Genomic DNA, 14,020 nt, shown 5'->3' with positions numbered 1-14,020 from the left:
TGTACCACATTTCATTTATCCATTCATCAGTTAAAAGACATTTTGAGTTCTATCCTTTGGGCCATTATGAATAAAGCCACTATAATTACCATGAACACTCATGTACAGATTTTGCGTGAACAGAAATTTCGTTTTTCATAGCAACTACTTTGGAATGGGATCATGGAGTCATATTATAAATGTATGTTTAACTTATGAGAAATCGCCACACTGTTTTCCGAAGTGGTTAAATAATTTCAATTCTCACCAGCAATATTTAAGAATTCCAGTTACCTTGCATCCTTGTCAAAATTTGAAATTATTAGTTTATCTATTATTTATTTATTTACTTACTTACTTACTTACTTACTTATTTACTTACTTAAGTTTTTCAAATAGCTGTATAGTGATCTCTTACTATGGTTTTAGTTCATATTTTCCTAATGACTAATGACGTCAAGCATTGTTCATGAGCTATTTACCATCTGTTTATCTTTTCACCTGTTAGAATCTTTTGCTAATTTTTTTATTGGATTGATTTGTTTATTGTTACACTGAGTTTTGAGAGTTCTTTACATATTCTGGATGCAAATTCTTCACCAGATATGTAATTTGCAAATATTTTCTCTCAATTTCTGGCTTGTCTTTGCATTCTCTTAATAGTCTTTCATAGAGAAAAAGCTTTTAGCTTTGATAAAATTAAGTTTATAAAATTTTTCTTTTATGTTTCATTGTATCTAAGAATTCTTTGCCTATTACAAGATCACAAAAATTTTTCCTATGATTTTGTCTACAATTTTATAGTTTTAGAATTTACATGTAGATCTATAATTGACTTTGAGTTAGTTTTTATATGAAGCATGAGGTATGATTAGAGCCTCATTTTTCAAATATATGGATTCTAATTTTTTTCACAGTTTGTTAAAAAGAATGTTTTTTCCCTATTGAATGGTATTTCTGCCTTTGTGAAAAATCATTGGCCATATCTGTGAGACACTATTTCTGCACTCTCTGTCTACTCTGTTCCATGAGCTATATGTCTAGCTTTTCACTATTATCTTACATTCTTGATTACAGTAGGTTTAAAATAAGCCTTAAAATCAGGTTGTGTGAGCCATCCAAATTCGTCCTTATTTATAAAAATATTTTTTGCTAGTCTAATTCTTTTGCCTTCCTATATAAAATTTAGAACAAGCTTGTTGCAATCTCTGAGATTTTGACTCTGCTTTGAATCTTTTGAACAGTTTGTGCAGAATTAACATCTCCGTAATATTGAGCCTTCCAATTCACAAACATAATTTCTCTCTCCATTTATTTAGGTCTCCTTCTATTTCTTTCATTAATGTTTGGTAGTTTTCAGCATGAAGATCTTACACATATTTTGTTATATTTTTACCTAAATATTTCATATTCCTTAATGCTGTTATAAATGACCATTTCAAAAATTTTCATTTACAACTGTTTATTGCATATATCTGTCTATATACGCATATGTAATTTTGCAGATTGACCTTATATTATGTGACCTCACTAAATTAACTTATAAATTCCAAAAATTTTTGTAAATTTTTTGTTATTTTCTGTGCAGGCACTAAAGTTGTCTAGAAATAGAGAAAATACTATGTTTTTATTTTCGAGATATGTGCTTGATCTCTGAGTCTGTTTTTTTGACAGTACCATGCTGTTTTGATACTATAGCTTAGTAGTATAGTTTGATATCAGATAGCATGATACCTCTAGGTTTGTTTTTCTTTCTCAAGTTTGCTTTGGCTATTCATGGTCTTTATGGTTCCATATAAATTTTAGAATTATTTTAGTTCTGTGAAAAATGTCATTGGTACTTTTATAGGGATCATATTGAGTCTATAGATTGCTTTGGGTATTATGGACATATTAAAATATTAATTTTTCCTATTCATGAGTGTAGTATATCCTTCCAGTTATTTCTGTCTTCTTCAATTTTTTTAATTTAATGTCTTATAGTTTTCCTACTACAGGTCTTTCGTCTCTTTGGTTAAATTTGTTCCTTGGTACTTTATCTTTTTGATGAACTTGTAAATGGGCTTTTAAAATATGTTTTCTTTCTGCTAGTTTGTTATTGGTGCATAAAAATGCAACCAATTTTTGAGAATTAATTTTTCACCCCGCTACTTCACTGACTTCATTTATCAGTCCTAGTAGTTTTTAGGTAAAATCTTTAGGATTCTCTCTGTATAGTATAACATCATTGGCAAATAATGACAGTTTTACTTCTCCTTTTCCAATTTAAACGTCTTTTATTCCTTTTCCTTATCTGATTGTGTGGCTAAGACTTCCAATATTATATTGAATAAAAGAGGTGAAAGTGCACATTGATGTCTTATTCCTGATTTTAATGAAAATTATTTTAGGTTTTCACTGCCAAGGGTGATATAGCTGTAGGTTTGTCTTATATGGCCTTTATTATATTGAGACATGTTCCCTCTATTTCCACATTACTGAGAGTTTTTATTATAAATGATGTTGGATTTTGTCAAATGCTTTTTCTGCATCTATTGATATGATCATAAAGTTTTTATCCTTTATTTTGTTTGTGTGGTGTATCTGGTTAATTTATTTGCAGATATTGAACCAACATTGTATCCCAGGAAAAAATCACATTTGCTCATGGTATATATTTTTAAATTATTGCTGTATTTGGTTTGTAATATTTTGTTGAGGATTTTTACATATATGTTCATCAGGGATATTGGCTTATAATTTTCTTTTTTTGTAATGTCTTTGTCAGGTTTTAGAATCAGGATAAAGCTGGCCTTATAAAATGAGCTTGGGAGCCTTCCCTTCTCTTCAATTTTTTGGGCTAGTTTGAAAAAGGCAAGTATTAATTCTTTGAATGCTTGATAAAATTTGCCTGTGATGCCATCTTGTCCAGGACTTTTGTTTGTTGAGAGTTTTTTTATTATTGGTTTGATTTTGTTAGTAGTTATTGGTCTGTTAAGATTTTCTGTTTCTTCTTGAGTCAGTCTTGGAAGATTGTGTTTGTAGGAATCTATCCATTTCTTACAGGTTGTCCAATTTGTTTGCATGTAACTCTTTCAATAATATTTTCTTATAATCCTTTGTATTTCTGTGGTGTTAGTTGTCACTTCTCTTTTATTCTTTATTTTATTTCAGTTCTCTATCTATGTCTTGATAAGTCTGGGTAAAGTTTTATCAATTTTGTTTATCTTTATGGAGAAATAGATCTGGCATCATTGATCTTTTGTATTGCTTTTTAAAACTTTATTTTATTTATTTCTGCTCTGATCGTTATTATTTCTTTTAGTCTACTCTCTTCGAGTTTTATTTATTCTTCTTTTTCTAGTTCTTTTAGGTGTAAATTCAGTTTGCTTATTTGAGATTTTTCTTGCTCCTTGAGGTAGGCTCGTATGGCTATGAATTTCCCTCTTAAAACTGCACTGGCTGTGTCCCATAGATTTGAGATCATTGTGTTTTCATTTTCATTTATCTGAAAGTACCTTCTGATTTCTTCCTTGGTCTCTCATTGTTAACCCAGTCATTGTTTAGTAGTATGTTATTTACCCTCCATGTGTTTGGGTGTTTTTAAACTTTCTTCTTGTAATTAATTTCTGTTTTCATACCATTGTTGTTGGGGAAAATGCTTGCTATGATTTCAATCTTTTTAAATTTATTGAAAGTTGTTTTGTGGCCTAACACATGGACTGTCCTGGAAAATGTTCTATGTACACTTGAAAAAATGTATTTTCTGCTGCTTTGGGGTAAAATTTTTAAAAAGGTCAATTAAGTTCATCCGGTCTAATATGCCATTTAAGGTCACTGTTTTCTTTTTAAATTTCTGTCTGGATGATTTATCCACTGATGACATAGGGTATTAAAGTCCTCTGCTATTACTGTGTACCTTTCTATCTCTTTCTTTATATCTGACAATATTTGTTTTATATGTGTATGTGCTACAACATTAAGTGTATAAATGTTTATTAAGATTATATCTTCTTGTTTGACTGGTTCTGTTATCATTATGAAAAGTCCTTCTTTGGATCTTGTTATAACTATTGCTACCCCAACTTTTTGTACATTTTAATTTGCATGAAATATCTTTCCCATCCCTTTACTTTCAGTCTCTGTGTATCTTTCAGTTTAAAGTGGGTCTCCTGTAGACAACGTGTGTACGAATCTAGTTTTCTTATCTATTCCACCACCCTATGTTTTTAGAGTGGGACTTTTTTTAAAAAAAATCCATTTACATTTAAAATAAATTATTGATAGATATTTGTTTTTGCTATTTTATTATGGGTATTTTTACTTTGTTACTCTTCTAAAATAAATCCTTTAATATTTCTTGTAATACTGATTTGGCGGTAATGAACTCCTTTAGTTTTTTCTTGTGTAGGAAGCTATTTATCTGTCCTTTGATTCTAAATGATAGCTTTCTGGATAGCGTAATCTTGGTTGTAGGCCCTTGCTTTTCATTACTTTGGTGCCAGTCCCTCCTGGCCTGCAAAGTTTCTGTTGAGAAATCAGCTGACAGTCTCATGGAAGCTCTCTTATAGGTAATGAACTGCTTTTCTCTTGCTGCTTTTAAGATTCTTTCTTTGTGTTTAATATTTAGCATTTTAATTACGATGTGCCTTTTTGGGTTCATCTTGTTTGGGACTCGGCACTTCCCAGACTTGTATATCTATTTCTTTTGCCAGGTTTGAGAAGTTTTCCATAATTATTTGTTCAAATAGGTTTTTAATCCCTTGCTCTCTCTCCTCTCTTTCTGGTATCCCTATGATACAAATATTGTTACTCTTGATGTTGTCCCAGAAGTCCCTAATTCTATCTTTATTTTTTAAATTCATTTTTTTCCTGTTCGGATTGTTTCCTGGTACCTTGTCTTCCTAATCACTGATTCATTCCTCTGATTCATCTAATTTGCTATTTATTTTATCTACTGTATTCTTTATTTCAATTATTTTATTCTGCATTCCTGACTGATTCTTTTTAATGTTTTCTATCTCTTTATGTAAGTTCTCACTAAGTTAATCTAGTCTTTCCCTAAGTTCATTGAGCACCCTTATAATCAGTTTTTTGAACTCTGTATCTGATATATTGCTTGCCTCCATTGTGTTGAGTTCTTTTTCTGGAGTTTTGTTCTATTCTTTCATTTGGGACATGTTTCTTTATCTCTTCATTTTGGCTGACTCCTTGTGTTTGTGTGTGTGTATTAAGTAGATCTGCTATTTAGTCTTGGCAGTGCGACTTTATATAGTAGATGTCCCGTGGGTTCTAGTGACACAGTTTCCCTTGTCATCTGAGCCTAGTGTTTCAAGGGTATCCCTTATCTTGATTGTATGTGGTCTCCTGTTGTACTTGAGCTTTGATTGCTTTTGACACATAAGTGGGTGGGAATGACCTGCAGACTGACTGGCTGTGAGGCCTGGCAATGACTACAGTGAATGAACTATTATGTAGAGGTTGACCCTATTGAGGGAGATTTGCTTTAGCGGGGCCCTGGTGTCTGCCATGTGTACCCTTTGGGTGTGTCATTCGTGGAGTCAATTGAGTGACTCTCTGGTATGATCTAAAGTACATACAAAATATTCCCCAAGATTGATTATACATTAGCTTACAAAATAAGTCTTAAGAAATTCAAGAAGCCTGAAATAAACCAAGTATCTTTTTTTATTTTTTATCACAATGGGATAAAACTAGAATTAATAACAGGAGGAAAACTCAAAAATTCACAAATAAGTGGATATTAAATAATATATTCCTGAACAATCAGTAGGTTGAAAAAAAAAACGGAAATACAAAAAATATATATATCTTAAGACAAATGAAAATGAAAATACAACATATTAAAACTTATGGGATGCAGCAAAAGAAATGTTAAGAAACAAGATTATAATAATAAAAACTTAATCAAGAAAAACAAAGGTCTCAAATAAACGACCTAACTTTACTGCTCAAGGAACTAGAAAAGAACAAACTAAGCACAAATGTAGCAGATGGAAGGAGATAACGATTAGAGCAGAAATAAATGAATAAAGAATAAAAAAACAATAGAAAAGATCGATGAAACGAAGAGTTTTTCATAAACAAATTCATTAGTGTTGCAGAATACAAAATTAACATAAAATAATTATTTCTATTTTTATGATAATGCTATATTGTACACTTAAAATCTGTTGATAGGGTAGATCTCATGTTAAATGTTTTTATCACAATAAAATTATATATAAAATTATATTTAGAGATATATCTATAGATATTTCCAAATATAATTACATAAATAGAAATTATGTATTATACTGAAGACATTATAAGCCAAGTAATAATAGTAGCTAAATTTGCATGATAGTTGCTATGTTCCAAATACTCTACAAACTGATTATATATACATATATGTATATGTACATATTTATCATCATTTAAATTTTACGATGTTTCACCTAAAGAATTATTTCCACTCTACAGTTAAAGAGTTTTAGCAATTTGCCAAGTTCATATAGCTAGAATGTTAGAAGCTGAATTTGGGTGCATGTCTTGGAACAAGGTACAGTTTCATTCTCTCAGCAATCTCTAACTTTCTCTAGATTCTGGTTCCACTGCTTCTGGTTCTCTGTCTCACTGACACTGTCTCTGGCTTCTTTGAGTGAATCTCACTTTTGCTTTGGTTTGACCCTTGGACTCACCACTACAAACAATATTTTTTATCAGAATCTTACTTCAGATAGGTATTATAAAATGTGACTCCAATATCTGGAGTTCCATATTCCAACTACATAACTATTTTTGATCTTACAAACTCAAAGAACTCTATTTGTCTCTGGTCTCTAATCATATATAATTGGTTGCTTGTATAGTTTTCTTTCTGCCTTTTTCTTTCTTTTTTTTTTTTTTTATGGTTACATTGGTTAATGAAATCCAGTAAGTTTCAAGGGTACAATTAAACAGTAAGGTGTATATATATATACCTTACAATGCAATATATATATACATATATACATATATATATTGCATTGTAAGTTCACCCCCCATAGTTAGATTTCTTTCTGTCACCACATATTTGACCCCTTTACTCCATATACCTTACTCTGTCGCCCCCCTCTGGTAACCACTAGTTTATTGTCCATGTCCATGAGTCTCTGTTTCTTTATCCTGTTTTTTTGTTGATATCACAGATAAGTGATATCATGTGGTTTTTATTTATCTTTTTCTGTCTGGCTTATTTCATTTAGCATGATTATCTCGAGGTCCATTCATGTTGTCACAAATGGCAGTATTTCATCTCTCTTCTTATAGCTGAGTAATATTCCATTGTATGTATGTGCCATAGCTTCTTTAGCCAATCAACTATCGTTACTTTGGTTGCTTCCATGCCCTGGCCACTATGAATATGGCTACCATGAAGATTGCGGTGCATATATTTTTTTGGATATGAATTTTCAAGTCTTTGGGGTAAATATCCACTAGAGAGATTGCTAGATCGCATGGCAGATTAGTTTTTGAGGAAACTCCATATTATTTTCCATAGTGGCTGTACAATTTGCACTCCTATCGGCAGTGTATGAGGGTTCCTTTTTCTCTGCATCCTCTACACTTGTTATTACTTATCCTGCTGATAACACTATTCTAACAGGTATGAGATGATTGTGGTTTTGATTTGCATTTCCCTAATAGCTAGCGATGTTGAACATCTTTTCATATGTTTATTAGCCATTTGTACGTCTTCTTGGGAGAAGTGTCTGTTCAGGTCCTTTGCCCATTTTTTAATTGGATTGTTTATTTTTTTGTTGTTATTGAGTTGTATGAGTTCTTTGTATACTTTGGATATTAGGCTCTTACCGGAAGTGTTGCTTGCAAATATATTTTCCCATTCAGAAGGATGTCTCTTTACCTTGTTGACAGTTTCTTTTGCTGAGCAGAAACTTTTTAGTTTTATGTAGTCTCATTCATTTATTTTTGCTTTTACTTCCCTTGCCTTCGAGGTCAAATTCATAAAATCCTCTTTAAGTCCAAGGTCTTGAGTTTCATTCCTATGTTTTCTTCCATATATTTTATTGTTTCAGGTCTGATATTCGTGTTCTTAAATATTTTGAGTTAATTTTGAGGTGTGGTGATAGACAACAGTCTAGTTTCATTCTTTTTTAGGTGGCTTTCCAGTTTTCCTAGCACCATTTATTGAAGAGGCTTTCCTTTCTCCACTGTATGTTTTTGGCTTTTTTGTCAAAAATTATTTGCCCATATAAATATGGGTTTACTTCTAGACTCTTGATTCTGTTCCACTGATCCATGTGTCTGTTTTTCTGCCAATACCATGCCGTTTTGATTATTGTAGTATAATTTGAACTAGGGCAGAGTGATGCCTCCAGCTTTGTTTCTTTTTGTTTCCTCGTGATTGCTTTGGCAGTTTGGAGTTTTTTGTGCTCCTGTACAAATTTGATGATTTTTGTTATATTTCTTTAAAAACTGATGATGGTATGTTGATGGGGATTGCATTAAATCTGTATAATGCTTTAGGTAATATGGTCATTTTAACTATGTTGATTCTTCCAATCCGAGAACATGGAATATCTTTCCATTTCTTTGTATCTGCTTCGATTTCTTTTGAGTCTTGTAGTTTTCATTATATAGGTCCTTCACATGTTTCATTAAATTTATTCCTAGGTATTTTATTCTTTTCATTATAATTGTGAGAGAAATTATTTTTTCCACTTCTTTTTCTGATACTTTGTTGTTAGAGTATAGGAACGCTATGGATTTTTTAACATTGATTTTGTAACCAGAAACTGTATTATATTTGCTTATTGTTTCTACTAGTGTTCTTGTGGAGTCTTTAGGGTTTTCTATGTAGAGAATCATGTCATCCACATGATCTTTGTTTCCTATTTGGATGCCTTTTATATATTTCTCTTTTCTGAATGCACTCGTGAGGACCTCCGATATTATATTGAATAACAGTGGCGATGGACAGCCTTGCCTTGCTCTTGATCTTAGATGAAAGGTTTTTAGTTTTTCACCATTAAGTATAAATGGGCTGCAGATTTGTCATAGATGGCCTTTATTATATTAAAGTGCTTTCCTTCTATACTGATTTTGTGAAGTATTTTGATCATAAACAGATGCTGTATCTTGTCAAAGGTTTTTTCTGCGTCTGTTGATATGATCATGTGATTCTTATTTTTTCATTTGTTTATGTGGTGTATCACATTAATTGATTTGCGTATGTTGAATCATCCCTGTACCCCTGGGATGAAGCCCACTTGATCGTGGTGTGTAATCTTTTTAATATGTTGCTCTATTTGGTTTGCTAGTATCTTATTTAGGATTTTCGCATCTGTCTTCATGAGAGATATTGGTACTTAGTTTTCTTTTTTGTGTTATCTTTACCAGGTTTTGGTATCAGGGTAATATTGTCCACATAAAATGAATTGGAAAGTATTACCTTCTCTTTGGTTTTTTGAAAGAGTTTGAGGAGAATAGGTATTAAATCTGCTTTGAATGTTTGGTAGAATTCACTGGTGAAACTATCTGGTCCTGGACTTTTACTTTTTGGAAGGTTTTTGATGATTTTTTCAATTTCCACACTGCTGATCCATTTATTTAGACTTTCTAGTTCTTCTTGATTCAGTCTAGGAAGGTTGTATTTTTCTAAGTACTGGTCCATATCTTCTAGATTATTGAATTTGGTGTTATATACTTTTACACAGTATTCTTGTATGTTCTTTTGTATTTCTGTGGTGTCCGTTGTAATTTCCCCTCTTTTATCACTCATTTTGCTTATTTGTGTCCTTACTCTTTTTTCTTTAATGAGTCTAGACAGGAATTTGTCAATTTTGTTAACCTTCTCAAAGCACCAAATCTTTGTTGCATTTATTTTTTTCTATTTTCTTTGTTTGTTTTCAATTTTATGTATTTCTACTCTAATTTTGATGATTTCTTTGCTTCTGCTGAATTTAGGTTTCATTTGTTCTTCCTTTTCTAGTTTATTTAAAGATGAAGCATTAAGTTGTTTATCTGGGCTAATTCTTGTTTTTGGAGGTAGGACTGTAATGATACGAACTTTCCTCCTATGACTGCTTTTGCCATATTCCAAAAGTTTTGATATGCTGTACTATCATTATCATTCATTTCTATGTATCTCTTGATTATTCTTTTTATTTCTCCTCTGACCCAGTTATTTTTCAGTAGCATGTTGTTTAATCTCCATGTATTTGTGGTTCTTTCTGATTTCTTTTTCAGTTGATCTCTAGTTTCAAAGCATTATGATCAGAGAATATGGTGGGTATGATTTCAAACCTCTTATATTTGTTGAGGCTATCTCTGTGTCCAGCAAGTGGTTGATTCTTGAGAATGTTCCATGTGCACTAGAGAAGAATGTATAACCAGTTGTTTTGGGATGGAAAGCTCTGTAGATGTCAATTATGTCCAGTTGGTCTAATATGTCATTTAAGGATATTATTTCCTTATTGATTTTCTGTTTGGATGATCTGTCCATATTCAACAGTGGGGTATTTAGATCCCCTACTACAATAGTGTTTTGGTCTGTTTCTCCCTTTAGTCCTGTTAGTAATTGCTTTACATATTTTGGGGCTCTCTGATTGGGAGCATAGATATTAATAATTGTTATGTCTTTTTGGTGCATGATTGCCTTTATCATTATGAAGTGTCCCTCAGTATCTTTCTTTACTTTTTTTATTTTGAAGCCTATTTTGTCTCATATTAGTACCACTACTCCTGCTTTTCTTCGAATACCATTTGCTTGAAATATCATTTTCTACCCTTTCATCTTGAGTCTACATTTGTCTTTGTAGCTGAGATGTGTCTCCTGGAGGCAGCATATGATTGGGTTTTGTTTTTTGATCCATTATTCAACTCTGTGCCTTTTTATTGGTGAGTTCAGTCTGTTACCATTTAGGATGATTATTGAAATATGAGGTCTTCTTATAGCCATTTTATCTTTTGTTTCTGGTTGCTCAATGTTTCCATTGCCTCCTTGTTCTTGTGTTTCTGTTTTCTTTATTTTGGTTGGGTTTTGTAGATTTTCCTTCTGCTGCTTCTTGCTTTATGCTATATACTTCAGTTCTGAATCTTTAGGATGTGGTTACCATTAGGAATACGTAAAGGATAGTTATATATTCACAATTGTCATTTCCTTATGCACGTGCCTTATTTTCATTCCCCTTGGTGAATCTGGATCTTTGAATCCTCCTCTTTTAAGTCATTGTGTCTCAGTTTGTCCCTATGTATACTAAACATTCATTACGATCTTGCTATAGCAATTCTCTTCTTATTTTTAAGTTTATAATGCCCTGTTCTTAGTCAAGTTTGCACTCCTCTGCTTCTATCAGCCTGCTAGTCACCTTATTCCTAATTATGTATTTTTTTGTCATTTTGTTTTAGTCGAGCTGACCCCTTTCAATATTTCCTGTAGTGCAGACATCATACTGGAGAATTCCCTCTATTTTCGTATGTCTGGAAAGGTCTTTATATCTCCTTCATATGTAAAGGAGAGCTTAGCTGGATACATTATTCTGGGCTAGTAGTTCTTTTCACTTAATAGTCTGAATATTTGATTCCACTCTTTTCTGGCTTGTAAGATTTGTGCTGAGAAGTCAGACAAAAATCTAATGGGTTTTCCTTTATAGATTACCATCCTCTTTTCTCTGGCTGCCCTGAAAATTCTGTCTATGTTGTTGATTTTCGATAATTTTAATACAATATTTCTTAGTGAAGGCCTTTTGGGGTTGAGATAATTGGGTGTTCTGTTGACTTCTTGGATTCTAAGCTCCGGCTCATTCTTTAGATTTGGGAAATTCTCGCCAACTATTTGTCTGAAAATACTTTCTAATCCCTATTCCTTTTCCTCATCTTTAATAATGTCCATTATTCTTATGTTTCCTCTCCCGATGGTATCAGGTAGTTCTTGAATTTCTCTTTCATTATTTTTCATTCTTCAGTATCTCTCTTCTTGCTTCTGATTTATTTCTAGATTCCTGTCTTCGATATCACTGATCCTTTCCTCCATTTGGTCGACTCTATTTCCCAAGCTTGCTGCTTTATTTTTCAACTCTTGCAGTATGTTCTTCATCTCCAAAAGTTCTATTTGGTTCTTTTTGAGGGTTTCCATCCTCAGAAAAATTTATTCTCCTCACCAATTTTTTTTCAATTCCTGAAATTGTTGATATGATTTGTTTTCAGATCTCATTGAGTTTTTTCAGAAGTACTGAATTCTCTGTCTTTTAAGTCACATATTTCTATATCCGTAAGTTTATTTTCTGGAAAATTTTCTCTTTCTTTCTGCGCTGCCTTGTCACTTTGGTTGTTCATGGTGTTTAATGGACTATTTCTCCACTTGGTCATTATAAGAAGTGTATTCTGCTTAAAAAAAAAAAAAGATTTATTATATAAAGGTTTCTCTAGCCTGTTGCAAAGAATGTGGTTTTTTGTTTTTTGTTTCTGTTTTTTTTTTTTTTTTTTTTGGTTTCTAGTAGTTGGCATATAAGCCTCTTGGATCACTGTTTTATATAAAGCCTTAAAAATGCCTTTTTTTTTTCTTATAGCTGTATAATCATGCTCACTATCCTCAGTCTCAGTCTTTGTTAATATTAGCAACAGTTTCTGTAGAATTTGTTAAAATTCCCCTGGTGTTCCATGGTGTTCAGTTTTGGAGGGTATGAGGGGAGGGGACCTCTGTGTAAGGGAATGGGGGCTGCGGTCCATCCTCAGTTTTGTTACTGTGGCTGGTAAAAACCAACTATTGTTTCTCTGCCGTCCCTGCTTCACTGCTGCCCCCTCTTCCCTGCTTTTTGCCCTGATGCCTGGGCACTGCTGCTGGCTGTGTGGAGCTCACAGCTCTTTCCGGCAGGGCTGTTCAGGGAAATCACTGCACCAGCTCCCCTTCCTCATCTTCCTACAGGGAGCCTTGGCTGCAAGAGGCAGCTTCTTTTTTTTTTCTCCTAGTCTACCACCCAACTCCCAGGGTTCTGACCTGTGGTAGATCTTATTCGGAGATCCCTCGTTCAGACGTGCTGGTATGCAGTTTGAGTGTTTTTGCTGAGTTTTAGATCTTCAGTTTATTGTTATTTCAAGGGCAGGGATCTGGGGACGTCTCTCACTGCTGCATGTTTCTGGCATCACTCCTGATGTTATATTCTTTTTATTTGTATTTCTGTGGTGTTTGTTGTAACTTCTCTTTCATCTCTATTTTTTTTTTATTTGTGTTCTTTCTCTTTTTTCTTTAGTGAATCTAGCCAGGGGTTTGTTAAATTTCTCAAAGCACCAGGTCTTTGTCGTATTTATTTTTTCTATTTTTTTCTCCATTTCATTTTATTCTACTCTAATTTTGATTACGTCTTTCCTTCTGCTTATTTTAGACTACATTTGCTCTTTCTTTTCTAGTTTTTTAAGTCATATATTTTTATGTCTTTAAGATTATTTTCTGGATATTTTTCTCTTTCTTTCTGCCTTGTCACCATGGTTGTTCATGGTGTTAGTGGACTATTTTTTCTGCCTGGGCATTAATGGGAATGTATTCTGCTTCCCCCTCCCTCTCCCCCACCTCCCAGACAATATTTATTACACAGATGTTTTTCCTTAGCTTTTGCTAAAAAGGTGTTTTTCTTTTATTTCCAGTAGGTGGCGTCCAAGTTCTGCATCGAGACTCAATTATGCCTTTTTTTTTTTTTTTTCTCATAAATATTCAATCATGATCACTACTTTGGGTCTCAGTCCCTGTTAGTGTTAGCGATAGCATTTGTTCAAATTCCACTGGGTCTCTGCGGTGTTCAGTTTTGGAGGATATGGGGTGGGGGTAGGGTGTGCTCTGGGTTGGTGGGTGGGAGTTGCTGCTAGCCTCTTTGTCTCAGCCTTGCACTTCACAACCACAGGCTGCTAAGATCCAGCTGTCGCTTTTTTGCCCTTAGTTTCTGCTCTGCTTTCTGTTCTGATCCCCGGACTCTACTGCGTAGGGCTCACAGATCCCTTAGGCGGGGCTATTCCAGGAACTGGCCACAATTTCTCTCCTCCCTCCTCCAAGGAGCTTAGGCTGTGA

This window comes from Rousettus aegyptiacus, unplaced genomic scaffold, assembly GCF_014176215.1.
Source record: "Rousettus aegyptiacus isolate mRouAeg1 unplaced genomic scaffold, mRouAeg1.p scaffold_m13_p_2, whole genome shotgun sequence".
Classification (NCBI taxonomy): Eukaryota; Metazoa; Chordata; class Mammalia; order Chiroptera; family Pteropodidae; genus Rousettus; species Rousettus aegyptiacus.
This window is presented reverse-complemented; position numbering follows the sequence as displayed.